Source organism: Lagenorhynchus albirostris, chromosome 3 (assembly GCF_949774975.1).
Source record: "Lagenorhynchus albirostris chromosome 3, mLagAlb1.1, whole genome shotgun sequence".
NCBI lineage: Eukaryota > Metazoa > Chordata > Mammalia > Artiodactyla > Delphinidae > Lagenorhynchus > Lagenorhynchus albirostris.
In genome coordinates this window covers 68,387,770-68,407,320 of record NC_083097.1, presented here as the reverse complement: position 1 = coordinate 68,407,320, position 19,551 = coordinate 68,387,770, and positions in this window count along the sequence as shown.

Sequence of the window (19,551 nt, the reverse complement as noted above, 5' to 3'; positions counted from 1 at the left end):
CCAAATCTGGGTTTGTTCATTTTATTCCCATTCCTCCATGTGGGAATGATATCTACCAGTGATGTCATCAAGATAGTGACACAGATCATTCCTGACCCCAGCCCCCCTCACAAGAAGACCAACTAGCAACTATCCATAGCTGACCACAGAGACCAAGAAGGACTGCATTAGAAGGGTAAGAGGCGTGGCTATACTCTGATTACATCACCCTTCCCCCAGACTAACACAACACCACACCAAGAGGATCCCCTGGGCCTACGATTTCTCCAGTGGGAAAAAGAGAGCCCAATGGGGATATCCAGCTCCTCCAGCATTGTGGGTCACTTCCTGGGAGGCCCACACAGGTTTGCCCCCATGAGGATCAAGATAGGAATCTGCAAGGCTTGAACTGGAGATCAGATTGTGATGCAGAAGGGGGATGGGGCTTATAGCAACCAATATTCAGATCTTGTCAGACAAAGCATCACCCAAGCAGAAATCCTAAACAGCGGCTTTCCCTGTCTATACAGCAAAGATGGTAGCCTTGTCTGACCACAGAACCCAGCATGCAGCTCACCCTGATGTGGGACCCCAAACATCGAGCCTGTTTTACTGCATTGCCCAGGTAGGGAAACTGATTCATGTGCCAACTGGTGAGTGCAAACATCAGCCCTGCTCAACCAGAAAACCTAACGAAAGCACCTGGTAAGTTGTGTAACCCATCCTACAACCCCAATTACATACAGTAGCATATGAGGAGAGAGCCCAGTCATTGACTCTCTCCATCTGGCAGAGCAAAGTCAGTGGCCCCAACTGGCCAGGCAACTAGTTGCACAATTCTGCCTGAATGGAGTCCCCAAGCAATGAGCCATACCAGCCTTGAGGCCTGTTCTATCACTTGGCTCAAGCAGTGAAGCTAATTCATAGACTTGCCTACTGCTGACTATAGTATCCAGGCTCGCCTAACTAGAAAGCCTGACCAGAGAATCTAGGCCACTGTGGAGCCCATCTTACAGAGCAGTCAGGCAAGAAAAAATAAATAAAAGACATCATAATTGGAAATAAAGAAGTAAAATTGGCTCTATTTGCAGAAGACATGATTTTATATATGGAAAAATCCTAAAGACTCAACCAAAAGCTGTTAGATCTAATGAATGAATTCAGTTGCTGGGTACAAAACCAACACACAAAAATCAGTAGTGAATTATCTGAAAAAAATAGAGGAAACAATCTCATTTACAACAGCAATAAAAAACAATAAAATACTTAGGAATAAATTTAACCAAGGAGGTGAAAGATTTCTACACTGAAAACTACAAGACTCTGATTAAAAAAAAAAAAAATGAAAAAGACATAAAGGGAAAGATATCTTGTATTCATGGATTGGAAAAATTAAAACTGTTAAAACATCCTTACTAGCCAGAGCAATCTAAGAGTCAATGCAATCCCTATCAAGATTACAATGGCAATTTTTACAGAACTAGAAAATACAATTCTAAAATTTGTATGGAATCACAAAGGGCCCCTAATAGCCAAAGCAACCCTAAGAAAGAGCAAAGCTAGAAGCATCCCAGTTTCTGATTTCAAACAATAGTACAAAGCTATAGCAGTCAAAAGAGTAGGACACTGGCATAAAAACACATATACCAAAGGAACAGAATCAAGAGCCCAGAAATAAACCCATTCATATACTGTCAACTAATATTGACAAGGAAGCCAAGAATACTCAATGGAGAAAAGATAGTCTCTTCAATAAGTGGTGCTGGGAAAAGTGGATATTCACATTCAAGAGAATGAAACTAAACCCTTATCTTATACGCATCACAAAAATTAACTCAAAATAGATTAAAAACTTAAATGTAATACCTGAATTGATAAAACTCCTAGAAGAAAACATAGGGAAAAAGCTTCTTATCATGGGCCCCTACAATGAATTTTTGGATGTAATACTTAAAGCACAAAAATCAAAAGAAAAGTAAACAAGTGGGACTACATTAAACTAAAAAGCTTCTGCACAGCAAAAGAAATGATCAAAAAAAAAGAAAAGTTAACATATGGAATGGGAGAAAATACTGGCAAACCACACATAAAATAAGGCGTTATTATCCACAATACATAAGGAACTCATATAACTCAGTAGAAAAAATAATAATCCAATTTTTAAAATGTGCAAATGTTCTGAATATACCATATGTAAAGAAGATATTCAAATGACCATCAGCCACCAATGAAAAGGTGCTCAACATCACTCACTATCAGGGGAAATGCAAATCAAATCTACAGTGAGATATCACTTTATACCTCTTAGAATGGTTATCATCAAAAAGACAAAAGATGACAAATATGGGCAAGGAAGTAGAGAAAAGGGAACTCTTGTGTGCTGTTGGTAGGAATTGGGAATGCAAGTTAGTACAACCACTAAGAAGAACAGTATGGAGGTTCTTCGAACAGTTAAAATTAGAACTACCCCCGATCCTGCAATTCCATTCTGTACATACATCAAAAGGAAATGAAATCACTGTCCCCAAAAGATAACTGCACCCCACGTTCACTGCAGCATTCTTTACAATAGCCAAGACTTGGAAACAACCTGTGTCCTTCAATAAATGAATGGATAAAGAAAATGTGGTGTTGGGGAACAAAGATCTCACATGCCCCATGGTGTGGGCAAAAAAAACCCAAAACAAAACCAAAACAAAACAAAAACAAAACAAAAACAAACCAAGAAAATGTGGTGTATAAGCACAATGGAATACTTAATCCATTTTTAAAATTGGACTATTTTTTTTTCTATTGAGTTGTATGAGTTCCTTATATATTTTGGATATTAACCCTTTATCAGCCACAAAAAGAAGGGAATCCTTCCACTTGCAGCAACATTGATGGATCTTGAGTGAAATAAGTCAGACAGAGAAAGGCAACTACCACATGATCTCACTTATATGTAGACTCTAAAAAATATCAAACTTACAGAAACAGTAAATTTTTGGTTGCCAGAGGCAGGGGGTAGAGGGTGGAATAATTGGGTGAAGATGGTCTAAAGGTAAAAATTTGCAGTTATAAGCTAAACATGTTCTGGGGATGTAATGTACATAATGACTATAGTTAACATACCGTATTGTACATTTAGAAGTTCTACGAGGGTAAATCTTCAGAGTTCTCATCACAAGGAAAAGAATTATGAGTATGAGGTGATGAATGTTAACTAAACTTACTCTGGGAATCATTTTACAATATGTACATATATCAAATCAATATGTTGTGCATCTTAAACTTATACAATGTTATACATCAAACATTTCTCAATAAAACTGAAAAAAAATAATATCTAGGATGAATATTAATTTAATTTTAGAATTTTTAACATAAACTAATTTTTAATTATAGAGTAATTTCAAATAGATTGAAAGAATTTTAGGAAATATTCATGTAGCAAATATTTGTAAATAATATCTATTAGCAAATAATGCCTTCTTTGAAAAACATTATTATTACCTATATTTAATCCTTTTTTTGTGATAAAGGAGACTAATGAAACTGACCAAGAGGCCTCAGTGTTCCCTTTAGCTTGACTAAATTTGAGATGGGCCCCTTCTTAACTCTCTAGCCTCTAACCTTTCTTAGAGCATTTACTTAAGAAACAAAAACCTGTCAGCTCTCTCTCTCTCTCTGTCCCTTTCAGATGTATGTAAATCTTATCAAAGATTCTTTACAGTTTTACCACCCAGGACTGTCTTTTTCAAATACCTGGGGGACAAGCCATTTCTTTGAAAAGAAACATCAAGGGAGATATCACCCCATCTCCCTGTTTCTGTTGGAGGTAGGAGATATACATCCATCTCCTGTCACAGGTAAATAAGAAAGTTTACTTTTTCTTTGATTAACGCCAACCAGCCAACTTAGATGGCCCTTGTACCCTGACCTTTAAAAATTCCACGTGTGTATGAGCAGAGCTGAGCTGAGACTGAGTCTTGGCCTCTCTTCCCTACTGCAAGAGCCTTGAATAAATTCTCCTTGCCTGTTTAACTGGTGCAATATTTGCTTTTATAACACCTTTTTAGAAAGCTAAACTGCTTAATTTTCTTTCCTGACTTCATTCTGTTCCTATCTAGCTACAAAAGAAGACAGACTCTTCTATTATTCATCATTCTGAAAAAAATGTTCTCTCCAGCAGAAAATTCAAAGCAATAGGAAGGGTGATGAGAAAATGATGTTTAGGGGCTTCCCTGGTGGGCTTCCCTGGTGGGCTTCCCTGGTGGCGCAGTGGTTGAGAGTCTGTCTACCGATGCAGGGGACACGGGTTCATGCCCCGGTCTGGGAAGATCCCACATGCCCTGGAGCGGCTGGGCCCGTGAGCCATGACCGCTGAGCCTGCGCATCCGGAGCCTGCGATCCGCAACGGGAGAGGCCACAACAGTGAGAGGCCCACGTACCGCAAAAAAAACAAGAAAATGATGTTTACCAGCTGCTCTTCAAATCAGGTGATCAGTCTGTGGAGATATGCTTATATTTTAACTTTTGTGAATACCAAAAACATCCAGTTTACTGATATTCAAATGTCAGTACAAAAGTAACCTCAAGATAAGTACAATTTATTTTGTTAGTTTCCCATGATACTACTACTATTACTACTATCACTAATAGTACCACTAATAAAATTAAATACATCATTTATTATCTGTTAATAACCATTCCATGCCATTAAATTGAATATATATATGTGTATACATATATATATTTCCAAAACACAAAATTTTAAATAATATTTCAAAATCTAATAAAATTGTCAATGATAATACAAACCAAATTCAGAAGAATTTAAAGATAATTTTCTCTCTATACTTATTCTAGTTTAGATTTTTGCTCTTTTTTCCATTTGTATGTCTAAAGGAGAGTTATATTAAATTTTTTCATTCTTTCCAAATGAATCTGTTGCCTTTAGTCTGTACAGGAAAAGTAAAACGAGAAAGCACTGATGCTTTAACTATGCTTTAACAATGCTTTAACTATTATAAAGCATTATATTTAAATACCTATTAATGGTTATATTTCTATTACTTATTTTTAACAAAAAATAATATTTAACTTCAGTATTAGTGCTGAAATCCAATATGATTAGGAAGGATGTTCTGGTCGGGAAACATTCATTACATAAGTTAAACTTCAAATACTCGGAATACTAAACATTAACAAAAGATTTTAGAAGAGGAAGAGAAAAAAAGTACAGAAGAAGAGAATGAAGTAAGGACTGGAGAGAATTTTGTTTTTTGCTGAAAATCATGTTTTCTAGGCTACTATCAAGAATTTGAGGGAATTCCCTGGTGGTCCATCTGTTAAGACTCAGCACTTTCACTGCCGGGACCGGTTTCTATTCCTGGTTGGGGAACTAAGATCCCACAAGCCGAGAGGTGTGGCCAAAAACAAAAATTGAAATTTTCCAGAGGGAATTTTTAATTACATATAAATATATATATAATCATATACAGATGTACATATTTATAACAAGCATATACATACAATGTATATTATATGTATATAATGATAATACTAATTCTTGGAATAGTACAACTTGAACACTTAATTTTAATGAACAAAGTAAAAAAGTGAGTCATAGCCTTGTATGATTCAAATTATGTAGGTGATTACAAAAAAGGGAAAGAATAAAACACCAGCTTTGAATAACCTAAATTGTTTTGTGAACATCTTCACATGTATAAAAGATAGATAAAATTATCATTAAACATTAAACATATTCACATGATAAAGAAATTATATTTGATTGAAATTCGATAAAGAGAGGCATTTGAAAAAAACCTAGAGGATTGGGCAGGATTTCAAGAAATGAAAATGCATAGATGGGAGGAAAAAATAAATATTTCAGGTAGGGAAAACTGAATTCACATTTCTTCCTAAATAGAAAACACTAAAATCACAAAGGGCTGCAAAATGAATACCATTGCTCCTTCCAAATTTGAGATTCCAAAACTCTGACTCTTTCATCTAGGTTCAGACTATGAAGGTGGATGTTTACCTTAATGTTGAATACTGGTTAGCTGTGAAATTTTGTTCCAGAAAACACACAAGTAGATTTAGAATCAGGTCTATTAATATTGTTTTATATATGCATATAATATATGCATACATATACTTATGACTCATTATAAACATACAAGTACTAATAATATGTGACAAAAATAATATATTTAGTATAATATATAAATAAAATTTAAAAGGTATAAATAATATACCAGCTGTGTTAATACATCAGGAAATAAAACAGGCTTCAGCTGGCTGTACTTTCAGGAACTGTCCCAGTTGCAACCTTATCAAGGTGTCCCTAATACAATGAATGATCACTTCAAGGGGAGAAAGCCATGGTTATTCAAACCCAATTTAGGTCAACTCTGAAGGGCCATTCTAGCTCCAAAATGACCTATAGAAGAATAATTTGATGCTGTTGCTGGGCTTGCACCTGAAGTTGATTTCTCCCTCTAGTCAATCCTGTTTCCACCTCCATCCTTTCACAAAAACTGATCCAAAAGTCAATCCTTAATAAACATCCTGCACACAAAACTCTAAGAATTTGCTTCTTAGAGACCCGTCATGCAACAGGGGCATTTCTTGCAGGATCTTATTGGCCATGGTAGGAGTTTTGCTCTTTATAAGTGAACTGAGGAACAATTACAGGGTTTGGAACAGAAAAGTGACAATCTGAATATCACTTTTAAAGGAACACCCAGGCTACTAGTTTGAAAATTGATTCATGGGTTCAACAGCAAACGTAGGAGGCCAGTTAGGAGGTTATTACAGTCTCCTTGAGACAAATGTAAGAAGGGTTAGTTTACATTTTTTCAGGCTTACAAGGAAGAATTTGAAGGTCACAGATTTATGTGTTTCTCCTACTATAATCCCCATTTAGGCTCAGCTGGGCTTTAACTTCTTTCCGTCTCATCCATGAGTTATGATTTCTGAAGTTTAAATTTATCAAGGCAAAAGTGAATTCCATTTCAGCATTCTTACTTTCTGAGTGTTTTGCTGCTTTTAAGAAAATGTTTTGTAAGAATTAATGGCAAAGATTGGTATGGGCAACTATCCAGCTCTATTGTCCGAAATGGATGTCTGACCTCTAGCTTAAATTAAGAACTATCATCTTAGTCCTTAACTCACAATGCATGGTGGAGAAGCAGAGAAATCATGCTCTCATTGAGGATGACAGCTGTCAAAAACAGGTGACCATGAATCAAAACAACATTTAAAAATAAGGGAGGAACTGGGATTTAAAAAATTAAGAGAAAGCTTTCATATTTTTAATGAAATACTAAAAACAGTACCACAAATGAAATACCTTTATTTATTTTTTTAACATCTTTATTGGAGTATAATTGCTTTACAATGTTGTCTTAGTTTCTGCTGTATAATAAGGTAAATCATCTATATGTATGCATATATCTCCATAATCCCTCCCTCTTGCCTCTCTCTCCCAGCCTCCCTATCCCACCCCTCTATGTCGTCACAAAGCACCGAGCTGATCTCCCTGTGCTATGCAGCTCCTTCCCACTAACTATCTATTTTAAAATTGGTAGAGTATATGTCATTGTTACTCTCTCACTTTATCCCAGCTTACCCTTCCCCCTCCTAGAGTCCTCAATCCATTCTCTATGTCTGTGTCTTTATTCCTGTCCTGCCCCTAGGTTCATCAGAACCTTTTTTTTTTTAGATTCCATATATACATGTTAGCATAGGGTATTTGTTTTTCTCTTTCTGACTTACTTCACTCTGAATGACAGACTCTAGGTACATCCACCTCACTACAAATAACTCAATTTCGTTTCTTTTTATGGCTGTGTAATATTCCATTGTATATATGTGCCACATCTTATTTATCCATTCATCTGTGGATGGACAATTAGGTTGCTTCCACATCTTGGCTATTGTAAATAGTGCTGCAATGAACATTGTGGAACATGCCTCTTTTTGAATTATGGTTTTCTCAGGGTATATGCCCAGTAGTGGGATTGTTGGGTCATATGGTAGTTCTATTTTAGTTTTTTAAGGAACCTCCATACTGTTCTCCATAGTGGCTGTATCAATTTACATTCCCCCAACAGTGCAGGAGAGCTCCCTTTTCTCCACACGCTCTACAGCATTTATTGTTTGTAGATTTTTTTGATGTTGGCCATTCTGACCCGTGTGAGGTGATACCTCATTGTAGTTTTGATTTGCATTTCTCTAATGATTAATGATGTTGAGCATTCTTTGATGTGTTTGTTGGCAATCTGTATATCTTCTTTGGAGAAATGTCTATTTAGGTCTTCTGCCCACTTTTTGGATTGTGTTGTTTGTTTTTTTGGTATTGAGTTGCATGAGCTACTTGTATATTTTGGAGAAGAATCCTTGTCAGTGGATACATTTGCAAATATTTTCTCCCATTCTGAGGGTTGTCTATTCATCTTGTTAATGGTTTCCATTGCTGTGCAAAAGCTTTGAAGTTTCATCAGGTCCTATTTGTTTATTTTTGTTTTTATTTCCATTTCTCTAGGAGGTGGGTCAAAAAGGATCTTGCTGTGATATATATCATAGAGAGTTCTACCTATGTTTTCCTCTAAGAGTTTTATAGTTCTTGGCCTTACATTTAGGTCTTTAATCTATTTTGAGCTTATTTTTGTATATGGTGTTAGGGAGTGTTCTAATGTCATTATTTTTTGTGTAGCTGTCCAGTTTTCCCAGCACCACTTATTGAAGAGGCTGTCTTTTCTCCATTGTATATTCTTGCTTCCTTTATCAAAGATAAGCTGACCATATGTGTGTAGGTTTATCTCTGGGCTTTCTATTTTGTTTCATTGATCTATATTTCTCTTTTTGTGTCAGTACCACATTGTCTTGATTACTATAGCTTTGTAGTATAGTGTGAAGTAAGGGAGCCTGATTCCTCCAGCTCCATTTTTTTTTCCCCTCAAGATTGCTTTGGATATTTGGGATCTTTGTGTTTCCATACAAATTGTGAAATTTTTTCTTCTAATTCTATGAAAAATGCCTTTGGTAATTTAATAGGGATTTCATTGAATCTGTAGATTGCTTTGGGTAATACAGTCATTTTCAAAATGTTGATTCTTCCAATCCAAGAACGTGGTGTATCTCTCCATCTGTTTGTATCATCTTTAATTACTTTCATCAGTGTCTCATAGTTTTCTGCATACAGGTCTTTTGTCTCCTTAGGTAGGTTTATTCCTAGTTATTTTATTCTTTTTGTTGCAATGGTAAATGGGAGTGTTTCTTTAATTTCTCTTTCAGATTTTTCATCATTCGTGTATAGGAAAATAAAAATAATATATTGAATCATAGCAGTGGGAGTGAGCAACCTTGTCTTGTTCCTGATCTACTGGAAATGGTTTCAGTTTTTCACCATTGAGAATGATGTTGGCTGTGGGATTGTCATATATGACCTTTATTATGTTGAGGTAAGTTCCCTCTCTGCCTACCTTCTGGAGAGTTTTTATCATAAATGGGTGTTGATTTTGTCAAAAGTTTTTCTGCAGCTATTGAGATGATCATATTGTTTTTCTCCTTCAATTTTTTAATATGGTTTATCACATTAATTGATCTGCATAAATTGAAGAATCCTTGCATTCCTGGGATAAACCCACTTGATCATGTTTTATGATTTTTTAATGTGCTATTGGATCCTGTTTTCTAGTATTTTTTGAGGATTTTTGCATCTATGTTCATCAGTGATATTGGCCTGTAGTTTTCTTTTTTGTGTGACATCTTTGTCTGGTTTTGGTATCAGGGTGATTGTGGCCTTGTAGAATAAGTTTGGGAGTGTTCCTCCCTCTGCTATAATTTGGAAGAGTTTGAGAAGGATAGGTGTTAGCTCTTCTCTAAAAGTTTGATAGAATTCTCCTGTGAAGCCATCTGGTCCTGGGCTGTTGTTTGTTGGAATATTTTTAATCACTGTTTCAATTTCAGTGCTTGTGATTGCCTTGTTTATATTTTATATTTCTTCCTGGTTGAGTCTCAGAAGGTTGTGTTATTGTAAGAATTTGTCCATTTCTTCCAGGTTGTCCATTTTATTGGCATATAGGTGCTTGTATAGTCTCTCATGATCCTTTGTATTTCTGCAGAATCTGTTGTTACTTCTTCTTCATTTCTAAATCTGTTGACTTGAGTCTTCTCCCTTTTTTCTTGATGAGTCTGGCTAATTGTTTATCAATTTTGTTTATCTTCTCAAAGAACCAGCTTTTAGTTATACTGATCTTTGCTATTGTTTTCTTCATTTTTTCTTCATTTATTTCTCATCTGATATTTTGATTTCTTTCCTTTTGCTAATTTTTTGGGGTTTTTTTGTTCTTCTTTCTCTAATTGCTTTGTGGCCTCTCCCATTGCGGAGCACAGGCTCTGGACGTGCAGGCTCAGTGGCCATGGCTCACAGGCCTAGCCGCTCTGCGGCATGTGGGATCCTCCCAGATTGGGGCATGAACCCATGTCCCCTGCATCGGCAGGTGGACTCTCAACCACTGTGCCACCAGGGAAGCCCTAGACTGCCTAACTCTTAAAAGACAAAAAGATTTATTAAAGGAAAGAGTAAATGAAAATATGAACATGTGTTTTATATTCCCATATAGTTATGATTATATTTTAATCTCTTCATTAGTTACTAAGTTTTCAAATACATTATTTAATTATATATATAAAGATCAAATTCAGCATTCTATGCCACTTGTGCGACTTATTAAAATAACTATAAAATTAGAAAAAATTAATGACAAATAAGGCATAAAACATTTATTATCATTTTATTCTTAAATAAAAATTAATGACAAATAAGGCATAAAACATTTTATCATTTTATTCTTAAATATCTCCCATCCTATGATTGCATTTCCTTATTGTGAAGTCACAAACATGTAATTTGTGTTAAAGATGTATTTACATTATTGCTTTTGATCTCAAATGGTAAACATCAAGTGATAGAAATTTCATACTGCTCATATTTAATTTTTAATACGCATCAATAATCACTCTTTCAATAAATAAAACTGGAAAAATATTATAACTCAGTTCTTTTGTATAACTGACCACTAATTATGGTACAATATGGAAATGAAGAATGCCAAACCCCTTTTCTGTATAGACTTTATAACAAACTTAGAAAGATAAAGAGCATATTTAAAGAAATATTAACATATGTATAAAGCCACTTAGGAAATAAGAAAATGACAATGATTCATTCACAGAAGTTAATTGCAAAGGGAATAGTGCATAAATAAACAAGCACAATTAATTGGATAAATTTTCACAGAAAAGGATTTTGGTTAGATCTTAACCACAGTTTTGTTGTGTTTTTTAAATTGTTTTATACACATACATGCACACACACACACACATACATACACACACATATACATCAGGAGACTTTAGAGGGTATGTATGTAAATCTCAATCCATCTATAACAGAAGAATCTACTCTGTTTTTTCTCTCCAGTATCTCTCTCTTTTTTTTTCTAAGCACTTTATTGAGGTAAAATTGACATACCAAAAGTTGTACGTATTTAATGTATACAACTTGATTACTTTGGAGATAAGTATATACCTGTGAAACTCTCAACCATAGGCTATGCCATAAACATATCCATCACATTTAAAGGTTTCCATCCACCTTCTTTATTATTATTAGTTTGTGGTAAGAACACAATGTAAGAGCTATCCTTTTAGCAAATTTTTCAGTATACGACACAGTATTGTTTATTATAGGCAATAGATCTGTACAGTAGATCTCTAGGGTGTATTCATCTTGCATAACTGAAACTTTATCCCCATTGATTAATACCCCCTCATTTTCCTCTCCCCCCAGGCCCTGAAAACCACCATTACACCCTCTATTTCTATGAGTTTGACTAGTTTATATTCCTCATTTAAGTTGTATGGTCATGTAGTATTTGTCCTGTCTGGCTAATTTCATGTAGGATAATATCCTCCAGGTTCATCCATGTTGTCACAAGTGCCAGGATTTCCTACCTTGTTGCTGTTGTTTTTATTTAACATCTTTATTGGAGTATAATTGCTTTACAATGGTGTGTTAGCTTCTGCTTTATAACAAAGTGAATCAGTTATACATGTACATATGTCCCCATATCTCTTCATTCTTGCACCTCCCTCCCTCCCACCCTCCCTATCCCACCCCTCTAGGTGGTCACAAAGCACCGAGCTGATCTCCCTGTGCTATGTGGCTGCTTCCCACCAGCTTGGTAGTTGGGTAGTGTATATATTCCATGCCACTCTCTCACTTTGTCCCAGCTTACCCTTAATACATATATATGGAATCTAAAGAAAAAAAAAATGGTCATGAAGAACCCACCTTGTTTTTTCCAGGCTGAACAAATATCCCACTGTATACATGTACCACGTCTTCTTTATCCATTCATCCATTGGTGGATATTTAGCTTGCTTCCACGTATTGGCTACTGTGAAATATGCTGCAATGAACATGGGATTACAGAATATTTAAATTCTTGACTATATACCCAGAAGTGCGACTGATGGATCATAGGGCAGATCTATCTTCGATCTTTTTAGGAACCACCATGCTGCCCTCCACAGCAGATGCACCAATCCACACTCCCAACAACGTGCACAAGTTTTCCCCTTCCTCCACATCCAGGTCAACAACTATCTTTTTTTTGGATAACAGCCATCTCGAACAGGCACGAGGTGATAGCTCACTGCAGCCTTGATTTGCACTTCCTGGATGACCAGTGATGTTGAGCACCCCTTCATCTACCCGTTCCTCATTTACATGTTTTTTGTTTTAATAGATCTTTACTGGAGTATAATTACTTTGCAATACTGTGTTAGTTTCTGTTGTACAACAAAATGAATCAGGCATGTGCATACATATATCACCATATCCCCTCCCTCTTGAGCCTCCCTCCCATTCTCCCTATCCCACTCTTCCAGGTCGTCACAAAGCACTGAGCTGGTCTCCCTGCGTTATGCGGCTGCTTCCCACTAGCTGTCTATTTTCCATTTGGTAGTGTATATATGTCGATGACACTCTCACTTCACCCCAGCTTCCTCCTCCCCCTCCCCCTGGCGTCAAGTCCATTCTCTATGTCTATGTCTTTATTCCTACCAGCCACTAGGTTCATCCGTACCTTTTTTTTTTTTTTAAGATTCCATATATATGCGTTAACATACAATATTTGTTTTTCTCTTTCTGACTTACTTCATTCTGTATAACAGACTCTAGGTCCATCCACCTCATACAAATAACTCAACTTCGTTTCCTTTTATGGCAGAGTAATGTTCCACTGTATATATGTGCCACATCTTCCTTATCCATTCATCTGTCGATGGACATTTAAGTTGTTTCCATGTCCTGGCTATTGTAAATAGCGCTTCAATGAACATTTTGGTACATGCGTCTTTTTAAATTATGGTTTTCTCAGGGTATATGCCCAGTAGTGGGATTGCTGGGTCATATGGTAGTTCTATTTTTAGTTTTTTAAGGGACCTCCATACTGTTCTCCATAATGGTTGTACCAATATATATTCCCACCAACAGTGAAGGAGGGTGCCCCTTTCACCACACCCTTTCCAACATTTATTTTTTCTAGATTTTTTGATAATGGCCATTCTGACTGGTATGAGGTGATACGTCATTGTAGTTTTGATTTGCATTCCTCTAATAATTAGTGATGTTGAGCATGTTTTCTTGTGCCTCTTGGCCATCTATATGTCTTCTTTGGTGAAATGTCTAATTAAGTCTTCTGCCCATTTTTTAATTGGATTGTTTGTTTTTTTGAAATTGAGCTGCATGAGCTGTTTGTATATTTTGGAGATTAATCCTTTGTCCGTTGTTTCATTTGCAGATATTTTCTCCCATTCTGAGCATTGTCTTTTCATGTTGTTTATGGTTTCCTTTGCTGTGCAAAAGCTTTTAAGTTTCATTAGGTCCCATTTGTTTAGTTTTGTTTTTATTTTCATTACTCTAGGAGGTGGGTCAAAAAAGATCCTGCTGTGGTTTATGTCAGAGTGTTTTCCTATGTTTTCCTATAAGAGTTTTATAGTGTCTGGCCTTGCATTTGGTCTTTAATCCATTTTGAGTTTAGTTTTGTGTGTGGTGTTAGGGAGTGTTGTAATTTCATTCTTTTACATATAGCTATCCTGTTTTCCCAGCACCACTTATTGAAGAGGTTGTCTTTTCTCCATTGTATATTCTTTCCTCCTTTGTTGTAAATTAGGTGACCATATGCACGTGGGTTTATCTCTGGGTTTTCTATCCTGTACCATTGATCTATATTTCTGGTTTTGGGCCAGTACCATACTATCTTGATCACTGTAGCTTTGTAGTATAGCTTGAAGTCAGGGAGCCTGATTCCTCCAGCTGCGTTTTTCTTTCTCAAGATTGCTTTGGCTATTCAGGGTCTTTTGTGTTTCCATATGAATTGTAAAATTTTTTGTTCTAGTTCTGTAAAAAATGCCATTGGTAGTTTGATAAGGATTGCATTGAATCTGTAGATTGCTTTGGGGAGTATAATCATTTTCACAATATTGATTCTTCTAATCCAAGATCATGGTATATTTCTCCATCTGTTTATGTCATCTTTGATTTCTTTCATCAGTGTTTTATAGTTTTCTGAGTACAAGTCTTTCACCTCCTTAGGTAGGTTTATTCCTAGGTATTTTATTCTTTCTGTTGCAATGGTAAATGGGATTGTTTTCTTAATTTCTCTTTCTGATTTTTTGTTGTTAGTGTATAGTAATGCCAGAGATTTCTGTGCATTAATTTTGTATCCTGCAACCTTACCAAATTCATTGATTCATTCTAGTAGTTTTCTGGTGGCATCTTTAGGATTTTCTATGTATAGTATCATGTCATCTGCAAACAGTGACACTTTTACTTCGTCTTTTCCAATTTGTATCCTCTTATTTATTTTTCTTCTTTGATTTCTATGGCTAGGACTTCCAATACTATGTTGAATAAGAGTGGCGAGAGTGGACATCCTTTTCTTGTTCCTGATCTTAGTGGAAATGCTTTCAGTTTTTCACCATTGAGTATGATGCTTGCTATGGGTTTCTCATATATGGCCTTTATTATGTTGAGGTAGGTTCCCTCTATGCCCATTTTCTGGAGAGTTTTTATCATAAATGCGTGTTGAATTTTGTCAGGAGTTTTTTCTGCATCTATTGAGATGATCATATGGTTTTTTTTCCTTAATTTGTTAATATGGTGTATCACATTGATTGAATTGCATATATTGAATAATCCTTGCATCCCAGGGATAAATCACACTTGATCATGGTGTATGATCCTTTTAATATGTATCTCTTAACTATTACATAGAGCATTTGTTACAATACTTTTTTCCATATTACATTGACACTTTTTGTTTGTTTTCCTCGTACTTGTATCCAAACATTGAGGTTATGGGTTGTTCATAAATAGCTGCATATTAACTGACCTAAAGCAATTAATGAAGTAGTTTGGAGAGACCATTTTGACTACCACTAACAAAATACGTCTAGTGTGGAACCATTTCAAAGTAAGAAACCAACTGAAGCCAAGTATTACTTCTATAGCATACGTGTAGAGAATTTGACATAATCATTACAGTATTGCTGCCAAATTTGAATTCATTGGATAATTATTACAAAACCATTTCTTTTCCATTAAGTACAAATGATTTCCCAAATGGAAAGGATCTATTGAAAAGGCAACTGATATTCCAGAATGACGTTCTATGACAATCAAAGTATTTGTACCTGCTTAAATAGTTTGCATTTGGAATGGGGAATGACAATTCCTTTAGTTTTTTTTCACTTAACACAGAGAGAAGAAGCTTGGAACAAAATAAAATAGCAAGTATAACAAAAAAGACAGTAATCTTACACCAGTTTATAATTTTTCTCAATATCTTATTTTATAGCTGCTTTGGCATTTTCAGTATGCTGCATTTGCTGAGCAGTAAATTTAAATCTCAAAAGGAATAAAAGTACTTTGCAAATTTAAATGCCTTTCTTCAGGGACTGCTCTAACCACCACAAAAATAGCTGTTGCGTTTCACCTCTAGGTAGTTACAACTGAAAATGCAAAATAATTTTAAAAGGTAGCTAAAAGATTGTGAAAAACACTAAAGGCAACAGTTGCTGCATAGAGAAGTTAAGTAGGCAAAATGTAGCCATCTGAGAATTAGATAATTTGACCAGGACTCTAGGATGGAAATTCCTGTACTTCTTCATTAGTTGTAAAATATGTTACATTTTGTATGCTCAGTGGATTAGGCTTTTTGACTTCAGATGAAGCTTTCTGCTTGATTTAGCTTCTTAGGCACAGATAACACAGAACAGCAAGTAAAAAGCAAACTGCTCATTACATTGTAGAGATGAAAATAATACATATTTCAAAAAAGATAAGTTACAATCTATGTTATGTTATGGAAGCCAGTTAGATGTTTTATTATTTACTTGTTCATCTATCAATCCATTCATTGTTTTGGCAAATAATATTAGGAGCCCCTTGTATATCCAAGTTAGGTGGTGTGAGAGGGGAATTCAGTGGTGGAAGTGGATATGGTCCCACTCTGTTTTTAAGGATCTTAGTTAGTTTATAAGGAAACTATAGGAAGCATTCTAGACTGTAGGAAATTTGATATAAGCATCTGAGGTTCTGGTCAGAGATGGTCAGTGATGGATGTGATGACGTGAGACTATTAGATTTTATTTTGATCTGTGTTATGCCCCTAACATGGTTTCCCAGGAAAGGTTTGTTTCACCAGAAAGATACATATCTACCTATTTATTACTACCGTGAGGAAACAAACTTCTAACTCCATGAATAGTATTTTGTTTCACTAAATGTTTAGCATAAACACATGGAAAGTGAAAGACCTGGGAATAGCACCTGTTGTAAAGTAACACATCCTTAGGAGAACTCAGAGCAACATAGAATGGAGGCAGAAATAACAGACTAGTAATTCAAAGGTGGCATTAGAAAGCCTAGATTTCCCTCCCTGATAAATTCATTTTTAAGGAAAGTAACTATAGAAAATTAAAAATTGGGTAGTAACATTGTTCTATTCTCTAAGTTTGCAGCTGAAAGAGAGGCATGAAGATAACAGCCCTGAAAACATTTGACTCTGTTACTCTCTCATGAAAAATCATGCTTATAAATTTAGGGTATAAGTAGATTATTTTTTAAATTTAAGATCCCCAAAGATGAGAATTTCTTGAGGATTCTTTATTCTTTCCAAATTGTTACCATCTTTGTATCTTATTGAACTCTAGCTTCTATGTTCAGATCTTTCAGGTTTTCATATATTGATAACATTTTTAAATCTCTTTTGGAATCTTATACATGCCACTTAGCTGAAAATCCTAGAAAGAAATATTCATACATGCCCTTGACCATAGGATGCTGATGGAGCTGTAATTATGTTCACCTCCACTTTGTCATTCAATACTGTAGCCCCTCTGGTTCATCAGAGTTTATGGGGTCTCCAAGAGAAAGTTGCACTGAATCTTCTACAATTCAACATATATGAGCCATTCTCATCCCACAGTACCAGCTGGGAAGAGAAAAGAATTAAGCATCTTCACTGACTTAAGATATAATCTGGTCTCCTCTCTCATTTCTTGAATGCTTTTCTATCTACTCTGTAAGTACTAATTGACTGGTTGTTTGATTAGCAAATTGTATTTATTTCTTGATTATTCATACTGATGTACTTCCTCCTTCTTCTCCTTCTTTTCCTTCTTCTCCTTCTTTTCTGATCCTCAATATACTCTACACTTCTGAGCAAGCTGGGAGTACATGTATAAAATTTGCATATATTGGTTTTCCCTCATAAAGGAAATAAGAGTTGCCAGGTTATAAGGAGAACTAATGAGTAATGCATAAGTTATTACAAAGGGAATTTTCTTCCTTCTTATATAAATTTTAGTCCCCCCCCAAATTTCCTGTTGAAATTACTGGATCTTATAAAATAAAGGTGAAACCTTATTTAAAACAACAACAACACCAATGAAAACAACAATGAAAAAAAGATTTCTTAAAATGGTTGCCAAGTGAAGCCTAGGTGAGAAATATACTTTGTATTACACAACTTACTACTAAAACAAACAAAAGACATAATGGTTATCACATTATAAAATGGAAAATGGAAAAAAATAATACTGTTTAGTTTTGGATGTTGTTTAACTTCCTAAAACAATACAGATTGAAATACTAGACGCTCATTCTGTATTGCTATTTTTCAGCTTCCAATATCTTTAAAGGCAAAATTTGAAAACTATAATGGTTTTCTTATTGTTGCTGTTGCTTCCACTGTTGTTATTCTGTTTACTGCCTTTATTTGACTAGGGTAACAGGCCTTATTAGACTCTCAGATACTTAGCAGCTTTACTTGAAACTCCATTTTACTCAGACTATACCCAGAGGGTGCTATTTATCCTTTCTGACCTAAGTACCCTTACGGAGAAGATGAAAAGATCAGTTGCATATAAAATTCCATGGTGAAGTATAAGGTTCTATAAAGTGCATTTCAAGAGAATCATTGTAGAATGTTTAAAATAGAGGCTATTTTTTATTCTCTACATGGTATCTATATAATATTTTCTTATGACTATCCTATATTTTTCAGCAAATTTATTTTATTCTTTAAAAAAACAATGTAATATAAATTACTTTATAAATTTAATTTACAAATTGGAACCAAAACTCAAAGTATTACAATATGTCAAATTTTTTCCTGTTAAAATGAATTTATTTCCTTTTTAATGGAGAAATAGCACCTTTAAAGGTTCAATAATTAATTTTAATTCAAGATAGTGGTCTGAAAATTTGTACTTAGAGTTGTTTCCTCCTGAAAATCCCACTGAAATTACAGTAAATATATACAAAATGGAATAAATCCAGAAAAACATAGAGAAAATTATAAAGCCACATTGTCTTATTCTGTTCAGGCTGCTATAACAAAAATACCATAGACTGGTTGGTTTATAAACAATAAATATTTGTTTCTCACAGTTCTGGAGGCTGGAAGTCCAAGATCCTGGCACTAGGAGTTTGGTGTCTAGTGAGGGCCCACTGCTTAGGATGGCTGACTTTTCACTGTAACCTCACAAAGTGAAGGGACAGGGCTCCCTCTAGATCTCTTTTATAAGGACACTAATCCCATTTATGAGGACCCAGCCCTCATGACCTAATGACTCCCAAAGACCTCATCTTCTATCACTTGGGGGTTGGGTTTCAACATGAATTCTTAAGAGACACAAGCATTCAGACCACAGCATACCTGAACAAGTATTTTTTTGTGCCATAAATCTGTAGATACTTTAAAGCAGATGGAGTTGAGGAATAAACCAAACTGAAGAAAATCAGAGACCAAAATAGGCACAGAAAAATCTCCAATAGGTACAGAACACATTTTGCTCAATGAACCCAACTACATTTAGAATTAGCAGGTACAGAGGATTGTATCCTATAGAGTAGCTAGTGGAGTGTGATTTTTTTTCATTAAAACTAAAGTGGTATTCCTTCAAAAAAGCAAGGATCCACTAGGGAATAGAGGAGGT